General features: G+C 47.0%; 1 long non-coding RNA gene across 1 annotated transcript; it reads right to left on the bottom strand.

Annotated features, from left to right (window-relative positions):
* Nucleotides 1-737: 737 nt before the first annotated feature.
* LOC134983404 (uncharacterized) lies at nucleotides 738-5265 on the bottom strand. Its single transcript, XR_010191636.1, has 3 exons — nucleotides 5230-5265; nucleotides 949-1027; nucleotides 738-829 (listed from the first exon to the last, which is right to left on the bottom strand). It is a non-coding gene; the product is annotated as an uncharacterized LOC134983404 (long non-coding RNA).
* Nucleotides 5266-16194: the final 10929 nt, after the last annotated feature.

The raw sequence follows: 16194 nt of genomic DNA, 5'->3' as shown, positions 1-16194 counted from the left end.
CTTCTACCTCTATATCTTCTGCCTTCATATCAGTCACATACGTCTCTTCTTCTCCCTCTGTATCTTCTGCCTTTATATCAGTCACATACGTCTCTTCTTCTCCCTCTGTATCTTCTGCCTTTATATCAGTCACATACGTCTCTTCTTCTCCCTCTGTATCTTCTGCCTTTATATCAGTCACATACGTCTCTTCTTCTCCCTCTATATCTTCTGCCTTTATATCAGTCACATACGTCTCTTCTTCTCCCTCTGTATCTTCTGCCTTTATATCAGTCACATACGTCTCTTCTTCTCCCTCTATATCTTCTGCCTTTATATCAGTCACATACGTCTCTTCTTCTCCCTCTGTATCTTCTGCCTTTATATCAGTCACATACGTCTCTTCTTCTCCCTCTATATCTTTTGCATTCATATCAGTCACATACGTCTCTTTTTCTTCCTCTATATCTTCTGCCTTCATATCAGTCACATACGTCTCTTCTTCTCCCTCTATATCTTCTGCCTTTATATCAGTCACATACGTCTCTTCTTCTCCCCCTATATCTTCTGCCTTTATACGAGAAAGACGTTCTACCTAAATAACCCAAAAAATACAATGGCATTTGCATACTGTTTGATTAAAGTGAGGAGAAATAGTATAATATCAGTGTACTATACGCACACAGCTTCTCTGAACATCATATAGTGACCGTCACTTTGGTGTATTGGATGATTCCCTAAATCCCACCTACCTGATCCTCCTGTGGGATCCTGTGATTCTCCTCTGTACAATCCTGGGAATACAGAGGACGGGGACATCTCTCTGGGGTATCTCTGTTACTGGGTCCATCTGTAGGAGACACACAGTGATTGAGTACAGTGTATATATGTGATTATCAGATGATGTGTGTATATAGGGGGCCCCCATACCTGCTCTCCCCTGTACAATACATGACAGTTTCCTCTTACCCAGTGATGTGAGGGGCCGGTGATTCTCCATCATCACGTCCTTGTACAGACCCCTGTGCTCCTCTATATACTCCCCCTCCTGCATGAAGACATAGACAGTGACATCCTGACACCTTATAGACACCAGACACACACAGTGATACAGTCATCACCCAGACACGTCTCCTGGTGTAACTGTATAATGTCCAATTCCCAGCAGTCACCTCTCCAGTCATCACCCAGACACATCCCCTGGTGTTACTGTATAATGTCCCATTCCCAGCAGTCACCTCTCCAGTCCTCACCCAGACACATCCCCCGGTGCTACTGTACTCCCAAGTCTCCTCAGACCCCAGTCATGTCCCTGTATTATTACTATAGATATAAGTGATGTTATTGTGACGCTCCCAGATCTCCTCACCTCCCCAGTCATGTCCCTGTATTATTACTATAGATATAAGTGATGTCACTGTGACACTCCCGGTCCCCTCACCTCTCCAGTCATCACCCAGACACATCCCCTGGTGTTACTGTATAATGTCCCATTCCCAGCAGTCACCTCTCCAGTCCTCACCCAGACACATCCCCCGGTGCTACTGTACTCCCAAGTCTCCTCAGACCCCAGTCATGTCCCTGTATTATTACTATAAATAGAAGTGACATTATTGTGACGCTCCCAGATCCCCTCACTTCCCCAGTCATGTCCCTGCATTATTACTATAGATAGAAGTGACATTATTGTGACGCTCCCAGATCCCCTCACTTCCCCAGTCATGTCCCTGTATTATTACTGTAGTACTTTAGTGATCTGAAGGCCTTGGGACACTATGAGGGGGCAAATCAATGAATGAATGTGTAGCTCTATAAGGTAATAGAGATGCTGCCAACTGATGTATACCATATATGTGATAATAACTTGGATCTTTCTAGTGATCCAATAATGTATAGTGTTTATGCATGTTATTATTCTGTGCCTGCTGAAGGTGAGGGGACTCTGGTAAGCGCGCAGTGCGTAACGGAGATCGTGGAGAAGCTTCCAGAGGTCCCGTGTGCTGAGAGAGGTGGCTGGGCGCGTGTAGTGGCGGTTTTGTTGGTGGGCTGACTAAGGGGAGAGAAAAAGGCTGGCGGCTGAGACGAGGGAGCTTACAGGAAGGCGGTTCCCTGTGAGTGAGAGAGCCCCTGTGGGGGAAAGGAATTGGATGTCTCCCGCTGCGGGTGAGAAGCGCTGTGTTAATTTCCCCTGGTGGGCGCCGAGCAGGGAAGTCCCGGTACCTGGTTGTCATGGAGAGTGCTGGGAGGTAGAGCGCTGGTGGGGCAGGCTAGTACATGGGAGGAGACCGCAGTGCGGGCAACAGCTACCAGGAGTCCAGCAGTAGCAGACAGCTTCCCCCCCAAGGCAGAGCTGTGTCCCTCATCCATCCAACCTGCAGGAAGCGCCCGGTTGTTGGTGGAGGCGGAGTCGGGGGGAGGTCCAGACCGGGCACACTATCATTGTAAGTGCAGGATGCCCCCATATAAATCCTGCTAATCTGCATACTCCCCTATCATCCTTTAACTATTAAAGTACCAGCCCCCAGCACAGTAGCACAGGGACCAGCAGCATCGGTGGATCTGAGCAGTATAAATAGCACCTCTAGAGACTCCATATCCATTAGAGCACAGGTTCTCAAACTCGGTCCTCAGGACCCCACACAGTGCATGTTTTGCAGGTCTCCTCACACAATCACAAGTGAAATAATTAACTCCACCTGTGGACCTTTTAAAATGTGTCAGTGAGTAATTAATACACCTGTGCACTTGCTGGGTTACCTGCAAAACATGCACTGTGTGGGGTCCTGAGGACCGAGTTTGAGAACCACTAAATTAGATAATGACCAGCCGGGTAGCAGTCATAGAGTGCGGTGGTGTATAATGATGAAAGCAGCTCGGAGAGGGCGCAGGGTCACCTAAACTTGGAAATTATACACTAGGAAGACTAAGCACCCCTCACCTATCAGAGACAGGTGCCAATAACCAGGACTTCTGTATGTTCTAGAGCCACCCCCACGGATCTACAGTGGGGCTATGCTTATACTGGGAAAGGTAACACAGATCATCACCACACTATATGTAACGAGTAGACCACGGGTGTCAGGGATTCCAGGGTGGAGAGCTCCACGTACTACCTTCCTGTTTCAGGTTGTCTAGGAGCGCTACAATTAGATCTTCCATGGAAACCATGCTATTCATTGCCGTGAAGTAGGGATTGCTCAACAATCGTGAGGACAATTGCTCCAAGTGGAGACCCATATAACCCGGAGTACTTCTTATACACAGACACGAAAGGGCCGCAACCGTGCACGATTATAGTAAGAGAACCCGGGTGGTTCATCAAACGCAGCCCCACAACTTTCTTGTGGAATCATATTTTTTGTATTGCATGCATTACCTTATGTATAGGTGGGGTATATTATTATGTATAGGTGGGGTATATTATTATGTATAGGTGGGGTATATTATTATGTATAGGTGGGGTATATTATTATGTATAGGTGGGGTATATTATTATGTATAGGTGGGGTATATTATTATGTATAGGTGGGGTATATTATTATGTATAGGTGGGATATATTATTATGTATAGGTGGGGTATGTTATTATGTATAGGTGGGGTATATTATTAGAACGTTTCATGGTTTGAGTATTATATGATATAACTGTATAAGGTGGCCTACAACTTCTTACATATTAAAGCTAGTATACTTACGGATGGAACTGTCTCCTTATCTGTGGAAGAGCCTGAAATCACAAAGGAAAGGTACGATAGGTAAATGTGCATAGTCCTATCTGGTTACATCACATACTAATGTTATAGGCGACCACTACAGGGGTAGTTTATTTCCTAAGCGATTAGAGTATTGGGCTCTGAATAGCTTGGGTGGACGCCCATTGCACATATACACTGTACCCCCAGGTAAAAAAGGGGTTACATTACTATAGATGAAAGAAAAAGAGAGAAAAAGGCTGGCGGCTGAGACAAGGGAGCTTACAGGAAGGCGGTTCCCTGCGAGTGAGAGAGCCCCAGTGGGGGAAAGGAATTGGATGTCTCCTGCTGCGGATGAGAAGCGCTGTGTTAATTTCCCCTGGTGGACGCCGAGCAGGGACGTCCCGGTGCCTGGTTGTCACGGAGAGTGCTGGGAGGCGGAGCGCTGGCGGGGCAGGCTGGTACATGGGAGGAGACCGCAGTGCAGGCAGCAGCTACCAGGAGTCCAGCAGTAGCAGACAGTTTACCCCCCGAGGCAGAGCTGTGTACCTCATCCCATCCAACCCGCAGGAAGAGCCCGGTTGTTGGAGGAGGCGGAGTCGGGGGGAGGTCCAGACCGGGCACACTATCATTGTAAGTGCAGGATGCCCCCATATAAATCCTGCTAATCTGCATACTCCCCTATCATCCTTTAACTATTAAAGTACCAGCCCCCAGCACAGTAGCACAGGGACCAGCAGCATCGGTGGATCTGAGGAGTATAAATATCACCTCTAGAGACTCCATATCCATTAGATAATGACCAGGCGGGTAGCAGTCATAGAGTGCGGGGTGTATAATGATGAAAGCAGCTCGGAGAGGGCGCAGGGTCACCTAAACTTGGAAATTATACATTACAGAGACTAAGCACCCCCCCACCTATCAGAGACAGGTGCCAATAACCGGGACTTCTGTATGTTCTGGAGCCACCCCCACGGATCTACAGTAGGGCTATGCTTATACTGGGACAGGAAACACAGATCATCACCCCACTATATGTAACGAGTAGACCACGGGTGTCAGGGATTCCAGGGTGGAGAGCTCTATGTACTACCTTCCTGTTTCAGGTTGTCTAGGAGCTCTACAATTAGATCTTCCATGGAAACCATGCTATTCATTGCCGTGAAGTAGGGATTGCTCAACAATCGTGAGGACAATTGCTCCAAGTGGAGACCCATATAACCCAGAGTACGTCTTATACACAGACACGAAAGGGCCCCAACCGTGCACGATTATAGTAAGAGAACCCGGGTGGTTTTTCAAACACAGCCCCACAACTTTCTTGTGGAATCGTATTGTTTGTATTGCATGCATTACCTTATGTATAGGTGGGGTATATTATTATGTATAGGTGGGGTATATTATTATGTATAGGTGGGGTATATTATTATGTATAGGTGGGGTATATTATTATGTATAGGCGGGGTATATTATTAGAACGGTTCATGGTTTGAGTATTATATGATATAACTGTGTAAGGTGGCCTATAACTTCTTACATATTAAAGCTAGTATACTTACCAGTGGAACTGTCTCAGTATCTGTGGAAGAGCCTGAAATCACAAAGGAAAGGTACGATAGGTAAATGTGCATAGTCCTATCTGGTTACATCACATACTAATGTTATAGGCGACCACTACAGGGGTAGGGTATTTCTTAAGCAATTAGAGTACTGGGCTCTAAATAGCTTTGGTGGAGGCACGTTGCACATATACACTGTACCCCCAGGTAAAAGAGGGGTTACATTACTATAGATATGTGATGTCACTGTGACACTCCCAGTTCCCCTCACCTCCCCAGTCATGTTCCTGTATTATTACTATAGATATTTGATGTCACTGTGACACTGCCAGTTCCCCTCACCTCACCAGTCATGTCCCTGTATTATTACTATAGAAATAAGTGATGTCACTGTGACGCTCCCAGTTCCCCTCACCTCACCAGTCATGTCCCTGTATTATTACTATAGATATGTGACGTCACTGTGACACTGCCAGTTCCCCTCACCTCCCCAGTCATGTCCCTGTATTATTACTATAGATATAAGTGATGTCACAGTGACACTCCCAGGAGTCTGATATACATTTGCTTCATACTGAGCAATATTTTCAATCCTCACAATTACATATAATAAAATTAATAATAATAATAATAATAAGATTTTACTCACCGGTAAATCTATTTCTCGTAGTCAGTAGTGGATGCTGGGGACTCCGTCAGGACCATGGGGAATAGCGGCTCCGCAGGAGACAGGGCACAAAAAGTAAAGCTTTTAGGATCACATGGTGTGTACTGGCTCCTCCCCCTATGACCCTCCTCCAAGCCTCAGTTAGGATACTGTGCCCGGACGAGCGTACACAATAAGGAAGGATATTGAATCCCGGGTAAGACTCATACCAGCCACACCAATCACACCGTACAACTTGTGATTTGAACCCAGTTAACAGTATGATAACCGAGAAGCCTCTGAATAGATGGCTTCCAACAATAACAACCCGATTTTTTTGTAACAATAACTATGTACAAGTATTGCAGACAATCCGCACTTGGGATGGACACCCAGCATCCACTACGGACTACGAGAAATAGATTTACCGGTGAGTAAAATCTTATTTTCTCTGACGTCCTAGTGGATGCTGGGGACTCCGTCAGGACCATGGGGATTATACCAAAGCTCCCAAACGGGCGGGAGAGTGCGGATGACTCTGCAGCACCGAATGAGAGAACTCCAGGTCCTCCATAGCCAAGGTATCAAATTTGTAGAATTTTACAAACGTGTTTTCCCCTGACCACGTAGCTGCTCGGCAAAGTTGTAATGCCGAGACCCCTCGGGCAGCCGCCCCAGATGATCCCACTTTCCTTGTGGAGTGGGCATTTACAGATTTAGGTTGTGGCAGGCCTGCCACAGAATGTGCAAGTTGGATTGTGCTACAAATCCAGCGAGCAATCGTCTGCTTTGACGCAGGAGCACCCATCTTGTTGGGTGCATATAGTATAAACAGCGAGTCAGACTTTCTGACTTCAGCCGTCCTTGAAATATATATTTTCAAAGCTCTGACAACGTCCAGCAACTTGAAGTCCTCCAAATCGCTAGTAGCCGCAGGCACCACAATAGGCTGGTTCAAGTGAAACGCCGAAACCACCTTAGGGAGAAAATGAGGACGCGTCCGCAATTCTGCCCTGTCCGAATGGAAAATCAGATAAGGGCTTTTGTACGATAAAGCCGCCAATTCTGATACTCTCCTGGCTGAAGCCAGGGCCAGTAACATGGTTACTTTCCAAGTAAGATATTTCAAATCCACGGATTTGAGTGGCTCAAACCAATGAGATTTGAGAAATTCCAAAACTACATTGAGATCCCACGGTGCCACTGGAGGCACAACCGGGGGCTGTATATGTAGTACACTTTTGACAAAAGTTTGTACTTCAGGCACTGAAGCCAATTCTCTCTGGAAGAAAATTGACAGGGCCGAAATTTGAACCTTAATAGATCCCAATTTGAGGCCCATAGACAATCCTGCTTGTAGGAAATGTAGGAATCGACCCAACTGAAATTCCTCCGTCGGGGCCTTCCTGGCCTCATACCACGCAACATATTTTCTCCAAATGCGGTGATAATGTTGTGCGGTCACTTCCTTCCTGGTTTTAATTAAAGTAGGAATAACTTCCTCTGGAATGCCTTTTTCTCTTAGAATCTGGCGTTCAACCGCCATGCCGTCAAACGCAGTCGCGGTAAGTCTTGGAACAGACAAGGTCCCTGCTGAAGCAGGTCCCGTCTTAGAGGTAGAGGCCACGGATTTTCCGTGAGCATCTCTTGAAGTTCCGGGTACCAAGTCCGTCTTGGCCAATCCGGAGCCACGAGTATTGTTCTTACTCCCCGTAGCCGTATAATTCTCAGTACCTTTGGTATGAGAGGAAGAGGAGGAAACACATACACCGACTGGTACACCCACGGTGTTACCAGAGCGTCCACAGCTATTGCCTGAGGGTCTCTTGACCTGGCGCAATACCTGTCCAGTTTTTTGTTGAGGCGGGACGCCATCATGTCCACCTTTGGTTTTTCCCAACGGTTCACAATCATGTGGAAGACTTCTGGATGAAGTCCCCACTCTCCCGGGTGGAGGTCGTGTCTGCTGAGGAAGTCTGCTTCCCAGTTGTCCACTCCCGGAATGAACACTGCTGACAGTGCTATGACATGATTTTCCGCCCAGCGAAGAATCCTTGCAGCTTCTGTCATTGCTCTCCTGCTTCTTGTGCCGCCCTGTCTGTTTACGTGGGCGACTGCCGTGATGTTGTCCGACTGGATCAACACCGGCTGACCCTGAAGCAGCGGTTTTGCCAGGCTTAGAGCATTGTAAATCGCTCTTAGCTCCAGTATATTTATGTGAAGAGACGTCTCCAGGTTTGACCACACGCCCTGGAAGTTTCTTCCTTGTGTGACTGCTCCCCAGCCTCGCAGGCTGGCATCCGTAGTCACCAGGACCCAGTCCTGTATGCCGAATCTGCGGCCCTCTAACAGATGAGCACTCTGCAACCACCACAGAAGAGACACCCTTGTCTTTGGCGACAGGGTTATCCGCTGATGCATCTGTAGATGCGATCCGGACCATTTGTCCAGCAGATCCCACTGAAATATTCATGCGTGGAATCTGCCGAATGGGATTGCTTCGTAAGAAGCCACCATCTTTCCCAGGACTCTTGTGCATTGATGCACGGACACATTTCCTGGTTTTAGGAGGTTCCTGACAAGTTCGGATAACTCCCTGGCTTTCTCCTCCGGAAGAAACACCTTTTTCTGAACAGTGTCCAGAATCATTCCCAGGAACAGCAGACGTGTCGTCGGGGTCAATTGAGATTTTGGAAAATTCAGAATCCACCCGTGTTGTTGAAGCACTACTTGAGTTAGTGCTACTCCGACCTCCAGCTGTTATCCCAAGTAAGGGATAATTAATACGCCTTTTCTTCGTAGAAGAACCATCATCTCGGCCATTACCTTGGTAAAGACCCGAGGTGCCGTGGACAAACCAAACGGCAGTGTCTGAAACTGATAATGACAGTCTTGTACCACGAACCTGAGGTACCCTTGGTGTGAAGGGCAAATTGGGACATGCAAGTAAGCATCTTTTATGTCCAGGGACACCATGAAGTCCCCTTCTTCCAGATTCGCTATCACTGCTCTGAGTGACTCCATCTTGAACTTGAACTTTTGTATGTACAGGTTCAAGGATTTCAGGTTTAGAATAGGTCTTACCGAACCGTCCGGCTTCGGTACCACAAAAAGTGTGGAATAATACCCCTTTCCCTGCTGTAGGAGGGGTACCTTGACTATCACCTGCTGAGAATGCAGCTTGTGAATGGCTTCCAATACCGTCGCCCTGTGTGAGGGAGACGTTGGTAAAGCAGACTTTAGGAACCGGCGAGGGGGAGACTTCTCGAATTCCAACTTGTAACCCTGAGATACTACCTGCAGGATCCATGGGGCCACCTGAGAGTGAGCCCACTGTGTGCTGAAACTCTTTAGTCGACCCCCCACCGCCCCTGAGTCCGCTTGCAAAGCCCCAGCGTCATGCTGAGGGCTTTGCAGAAGCCGGGGAGGGCTTCTGCTCCTGGGAGGGAGTTGCTTGCTGCAACCTCTTACCCCTTCCTTAGCCTCTGGGCAAATATGACTGTCCTTTTGCCCTCTTGTTCTTATAGGAACGAAAGGACTGCGGCTGAAAAGACGGTGTCTTTTTCTGTTGGGAGGTGACCTGAGGTAAAAAGGTGGATTTTCCGGCTGTTGCCGTGGCCACCAAATCCGATAGACCGACCCCAAATAATTCCTCCCCTTTATACGGCAATACTTCCATATGCCGTTTGGAATCCGCATCACCTGACCACTGTCGCGTCCATAAACTTCTTCTGGCAGATATGGACATCGCACTTATCCTCGATGCCAGAGTGCAAATATCTCTCTGAGCATCCCGCATATAAAGAAACGCATCCTTTAAATGCTCTATTGTCAATAAAATACTGTCCCTATCCAGGGTATCAATATTTTAGTCAGGGAATCCGACCACACCACCCCAGCACTGCACATCCAGGCTGAGGCTATTGCTGGTCGCAGTATAACACCAGTATGTGTGTATATACTCTTCAGTGTAGTTTCCAGCCTCCTATCAGCTGGATCCTTGAGGGCGGCCGTATCTGGAGACGGTAACGCCACTTGCTTTGATAAACGTGTGAGCGCCTTATCCACCCTAGGGGGTGTTTCCCAGCGCGCCCTAACTTCTGGCGGGAAAGGGTATAATGCTAATAACTTTTTTGAAATTAGCAGTTTTCTATCGGGGGTAACCCACGCTTCATCACACACGTCATTCAATTCCTCTGATTCAGGAAAAGCTACAGGTAGTTTTTTCACACCCCACATAATACCCCCTTTTGAGGTACCTGCAGTATCAGAGATATGCAAAGCCTCCTTCATTGCCGTGATCATATAACGTGTGGCCCTACTGGAAAATACGTTTGTTTCTTCACCGTCGACACTAGATTCGTCCGTGTCGGTACCTGTGTCGACTGACTGAAGTAAGGGGCGTTTTACAGCCCCTGACGGTGCCTGAGACGCCTGGACAGGTACTAACTGGTTTGCCGGCCGTCTCATGTCGTCAACCGACTTTTGCAGCGTGCTGACATTATCACGTAATTCCATAAATAAAGCCATCCATTCTGGTGTCGACTCCCTAGGTGGTGACATTACCATTACCGGCAATTGCTCCGCCTCCACACCAACATCGTCCTCATACATGTCGACACACACGTACCGACACACAGCAGACACACAGGGAATGCTCTTATCGAAGACAGGACCCCACTAGCCCTTTGGGGAGACAGAGGGAGAGTTTGCCAGCACACACCCAAGCGCTATAAAAATATATATACAAACAACCCTATAAAAGTGTTGTTTCTGTTATATGCGCTTAAATATATATAATATCGCCAAAAATTGCCCCCCCTCTCTGTTTTACCCTGTTTCTGTAGTGCAGTGCAGGGGAGAGTCTGGGAGCCTTCCCCTCAGCGGAGCTGTGCAGGAAAATGACGCTGTGTGCTGAGGAGAATAAGCCCCGCCCCCTATTTCGGCGGGCTTTCCTCCCGTTATTGCTGAGACCTGGCAGGGGTTAAATACATCCATATAGCCCCAGGGACTATATGTGATGTATTCATTTTGCCAGAAAAGGTATTTACATTGCTGCCCAGGGCGCCCCCCCCAGCGCCCTGCACCCTCCGTGACCGCCGGTGTGAAGTGTGTGACAACAATGGCGCACAGCTGCAGTGCTGTGCGCTACCTCATGAAGACTGAAAGTCTTCTGCCGCCGGTTTCTGGACCTCTTCGCTCTTCGGCATCTGCAAGGGGGTCGGCGGCGCGGCTCCGGGCCCGGACTCCATGGCTGGGCCTGTGTTCGATCCCTCTGGAGCTAATGGTGTCCAGTAGCCTAAGAAGCCAATCCATCCTGCACGCAGGTGAGTTCACTTCTTCTCCCCTAAGTCCCTCGTAGCAGTGAGCCTGTTGCCAGCAGGACTCACTGAAAATAAAAAACCTAATAAACTTTCTCTAAGCAGCTCTTTAGGAGAGCCACCTAGATTGCACCCTGCTCGGACGGGCACAAAAACCTAACTGAGGCTTGGAGGAGGGTCATAGGGGGAGGAGCCAGTACACACCATGTGATCCTAAAAGCTTTACTTTTTGTGCCCTGTCTCCTGCGGAGCCGCTATTCCCCATGGTCCTGACGGAGTCCCCAGCATCCACTAGGACGTCAGAGAAAATAATAATAATAATGACACTAAAGGCTGCACCCCAGTATAAAAATAATAACAGATGTCTTTAAAAGCAGGACACATCAGACCATTCCTCCTGTATTGTAGGACATCACCACCACTCCCAACACATAATAATAATACCAGGACACCACAAGCTGGTGTCCCTGTATAATAATAACTGTACACAAAAACCTGCTCCACCTGTATAACACTAATAATAACAGGACACCACAGGCTGCTCCTCCTGTAAAATAATAAAAATAGGACACCACATGCTGCTCCCCCTGTATAATAATAATAGGACACCACAGGCTGCTCCCCCTGTATAATAATAATAACAACAACAGGACACCACAGGCCGCTCACTCTGTATAATAATAACAGGACACCACAGGCTGCTCCCCCTGTATTATAATAATATCTGGACACCACATGCTGCTCCCCCTCTATAATAATAATATCTGGACACCACAGTCTGCCCCCATTGTATAGTAAGACGCCATTACCTGATTTCCACGGACACTGGGAGGCTGCAACGAGGCTGAAGTTAGCTTCTTATTCGGCCAGCTTCTTATTCACTTCTTATTCAAGCTCCAGCTTCTTATTCACTTCTTATTCGAACTCCAGCTTCTTATTCAGATCATTCAGTTTCGCAAGGGTTAATAAGTCTTCTGTCACAAATTTGACCCCTGAAATCAACAGAGAGTGGTCACTTGCATGTGACTCATTTGTATTTTGCCTGGCCCAACGCTGTTTTGGGCATGAAATACACTGGCATAGTGGGCACACACACCATATTTTCCATTTTGAATAAGTAGCTGTAGTTTTGCAAGGGTTAACCAGTCTTGGGCCACAAATTTGACACCTGAAATCAACAGAGGGTGGTCAGTTACATATGACCCACTTGTATTTTGTTTGGCCCAACACTGTTTTGGGCATGAAATACACTGGCAAAGTGGGCACAAACACCATTTTATAAATTGCCATTTTGAATAAGTAGCTGTAGTTTTGCAAGGGTTAATTAGTCTTGGGCCACAAATTTGACCCCTGAAATCAACAGAGAGTGGTCACTTGCATGTGACCCACTTGTATTTTGCCTGGCCCAACGCTGTTTTGGGCATGAAATACACTGGCATAGTGGGCACACACACCATATTTTCCATTTTGAATAAGTAGCTGTAGTTTTGCAAGGGTTAACCAGTCTTGGGCCACAAATTTGACACCTGAAATCAACAGAGGGTGGTCAGTTACATATGACCCACTTGTATTTTGTTTGGCCCAACACTGTTTTGGGCATGAAATACACTGGCAAAGCGGGCACACACACCCTATTTTCCATTTTGAATAAGTAGCTGTAGTTTTGCAAGGGTTAACCAGTCTTGGGCCACAAATTTGACCCCTGAAATCAACAGAGAGTGGTCACTTGCATGTGACTCATTTGTATTTTGCCTGGCCCAACGCTGTTTTGGGCATGAAATACACTGGCATAGTGGGCACACACACCATATTTTCCATTTTGAATAAGTAGCTGTAGTTTTGCAAGGGTTAACCAGTCTTGGGCCACAAATTTGACACCTGAAATCAACAGAGGGTGGTCAGTTACATATGACCCACTTGTATTTTGCTTGGCCCAATGCGGTTTTGGGCATGAAGTACACTGGCAAAGTGGGCACAAACACCATTTTATAAATTGCCATTTTGAATAAGTAGCTGTAGTTTTGCAAGGGTTAATTAGTCTTGGGCCACAAATTTGACACCTGAAATCAACAAAGCGTAGTCACTTACATATGACCCTCTTGTATTTTGCTTGGCCCAACGCTGTTTTGGGCATGAAATACACTGGCAAAGTGTGCCCACACACCATATTTTACCATTTTGAATAAGTAGCTATAGTTTTGCAAGAGTTAACTAGTCTTGGGACACAATTGTGAGACCTGCAATCAACAGAATGTGGTCACTTACATATCACCCACTTGTATTCTGCTTGGCCCAACATTGATTTGTGAATGAATTACGCTGGGAAAGTAGGCACAACCACCATATTATGATTTACCATTTTGAATATGTAGCTGTAGTTTTGCAAGGGTTAACTAGTCTTGGGCGACATATTTGATACCAGAAATCAAGGGTTAGATTAGCTCCTTATCGCACAGGGGAGTCATAGAGAGTCTATGTTGCGTTAAAGTTGTCTGAAGTCAGCTCTTATCCTTGCTTGAAGGAAGCTATACTCAGCAGGATTGGGGTGACGGGTCCCAGCAAAGCCCAAGAATATTATGAGTTGCAGCTGAACCCATCTGAGCCTCCAGTGGTCAAACTGGCATAATTGGCCAAACTGAGTAAAACCTGGTTACAGATAAAAACTCTTCTCAGTGGGTAGTGGAAGTGATGGCTCTAGACCAGGCTATACGGGTATCAGACCGTGGTGTAAAACACTGGGCCTTTGCAGGCTGACCCCAGACAATTGAGGAGCTAGCAGTGGTGATTGAGAGGTACCTGACCCTGGGAAATTTTAATAAAGCCAAGCAAGGGTTACAGCCAGTACATAAGCCCAATACCCAGATCCCCATTGTTAAACCAAACAGCCCGTCTCCAGTCATATGTTTTGAGTGCAGAGAGCCCAGTCATGCACAGCGGTACTTCCTAAAGCAGGGTGAGCTAGTGGATTGCAGCTCAGGGAAAACAGTACAACCTGTATTCAGTATGGCGCCTGGAATTATTTCCCCAGCTGAAACTACCATTTCATCTGATGGTACAGATTGAAGGCAGGGATATCTGGGCCTTGGTTGATACTGGCAATGAATTATCTATCATCTCTGCTAACCTGGTTCTTCCCGGGTCTGGCCAGGTTGTGCTTCTGGTAAAGATGCTATGTATACTTGGTGACATAGAAGAATGCCCATGAGTGCACCTGCCGGTGGTGATTAAAGTAAGACCAGTAAAAATGGTAGTCACAGTAGCTTCCAAACCTCTTTATCCACTAATCCTGGGCCAGGACTTCCCACTGTTGCAGGAGTTTGTTACCTGGCATGACATTGGCAGACAGACAAAGGTTAAGCTGTCGCAGGGGCCAAGATCTACTGGAAGCCAAGGTTGTATGACTGTAAACCCCTCTCTTGCCAGTGAGATTGAGACACATTAGTCCCCCATTTGCGAAAGAGTGTCTTTGCAGGACTTTAGGCGAGATCAACATAACGATGGCAACTTGTCTAATACTTTTTAAAATGTGGTAGTGGTAAATGGTAAGGTAAACTCTGCTTTACCACCTGGAGGTGTACCTTACTTTATGTGAAAAACATTTTTTTTTTACCTTGTAACTTATTTGCAAGGTAAAAGGGTAGACCAGTTGCTGATTCCCCGAAAACACGAGCAGCTGGTACTGAGGGCGGCTCACATGCATTTATGGGGTGGCCATTTAGGGGAGAGGAAAACTCTCCAGCTATGTTTCTCCTGGCCAGGCATTCATGCTGCAGTAAAAGAATATTGTCAGGAATGCCCAGTGTACTAAAAGAATGCACCCCAGACAGAATTTAGGGCGACCTTGGTTTTCCTGACTATAATTTCCATGCCTATTCAGCCAATTTTTATAGATCTGATAGGGCCAGTAGAAAAATCGGATCATGGGCATCAGTATATATTGGTGACGGTGGACTACTCCACCGGGTACCCGGAGGCCATACCACTATGTAACATGAAATCTAGCACTATTGTCCAGGAGTTCTTGATGCTGTATACCCGTCTAGGAATACCAATAGAGGTCCTGACCGACTAAGGTACCCCTTTTGTGTCTAAATTAATGAAATACCTGTGTCGCCTGTTAAAGGTGGATAGAATTACCATTTCGGTTTACCACCCGCAGACAGACGGCTTGGTTGAATGCTTTAACAGAACCCTTATGCAGATGATGAAAAGGGCAGTGTCACAGGAGAAGCGAGATTAGGACCTACTCTTACCTTAGCTAATGTTGGCAGTTTGAGAGGTACCCCAAGCCTCTTTTTTTATTATTATTATTATTATTATTATTATTATCCTTTATTTATATAGAGACTTTATATAGAGACTGTATGGGGTTTAGACCCTTCAAACTCCTCTATGGTAGACAACGCAGAGGGATACTAGATCTATTAAAAGATGGGTGGGAGCAGCAATTGTCCCAAGGGGATGCGGTTAAGATCCCGCCGGACGGAATCCCGGCGGTTGAAATACTGACGCCGGAACCCCGACCGGCACAATCCCGACATATTCTGCCTCCGTGGGTGTCCACGACACCCATAGAGGGAGAATATAAAAGTGTGCTGAGCATAGCAAAGCACCGTGCCTGCAGCGTGGCGAGCAAAGCGAGCCCACAATGGGCTGCGTTCTGCTCGCCACCCCTGTCGGGATTGTGTGGTCGAAATTCCGGCGTCAGTATTTCGACCGCCGGGATCCCATCCTGCGGGATTTAGTACTGATCCCGTCCCAAGAGCCTAACATCGTTCAGTTTGTGTCCCAATTATATGGCTGTCTAAGGCAAATTGCGCCACTTCTGACCAAGCATATGGCAAGAGCTCAACAGGATCAAAAACGCAGTCATGGCGTTACTGCTGTCAACCGGACTCTCAATAGGGGCAACAAGGTACTGATACTTGTGTCTAGGTACGGCAGGAAGGTAGAAGGAAAGAGGTAAAAGTCTACCATGTGAATTTGTTGAAGCCTTGG

The sequence above is a fragment of the Pseudophryne corroboree genome, assembly GCF_028390025.1.
Source record: "Pseudophryne corroboree isolate aPseCor3 chromosome 3 unlocalized genomic scaffold, aPseCor3.hap2 SUPER_3_unloc_14, whole genome shotgun sequence".
Classification (NCBI taxonomy): domain Eukaryota; kingdom Metazoa; phylum Chordata; class Amphibia; order Anura; family Myobatrachidae; genus Pseudophryne; species Pseudophryne corroboree.
The sequence above is the reverse complement of the archived record's forward strand: the minus strand, read 5'-3'. Positions and strand labels throughout refer to the sequence as shown.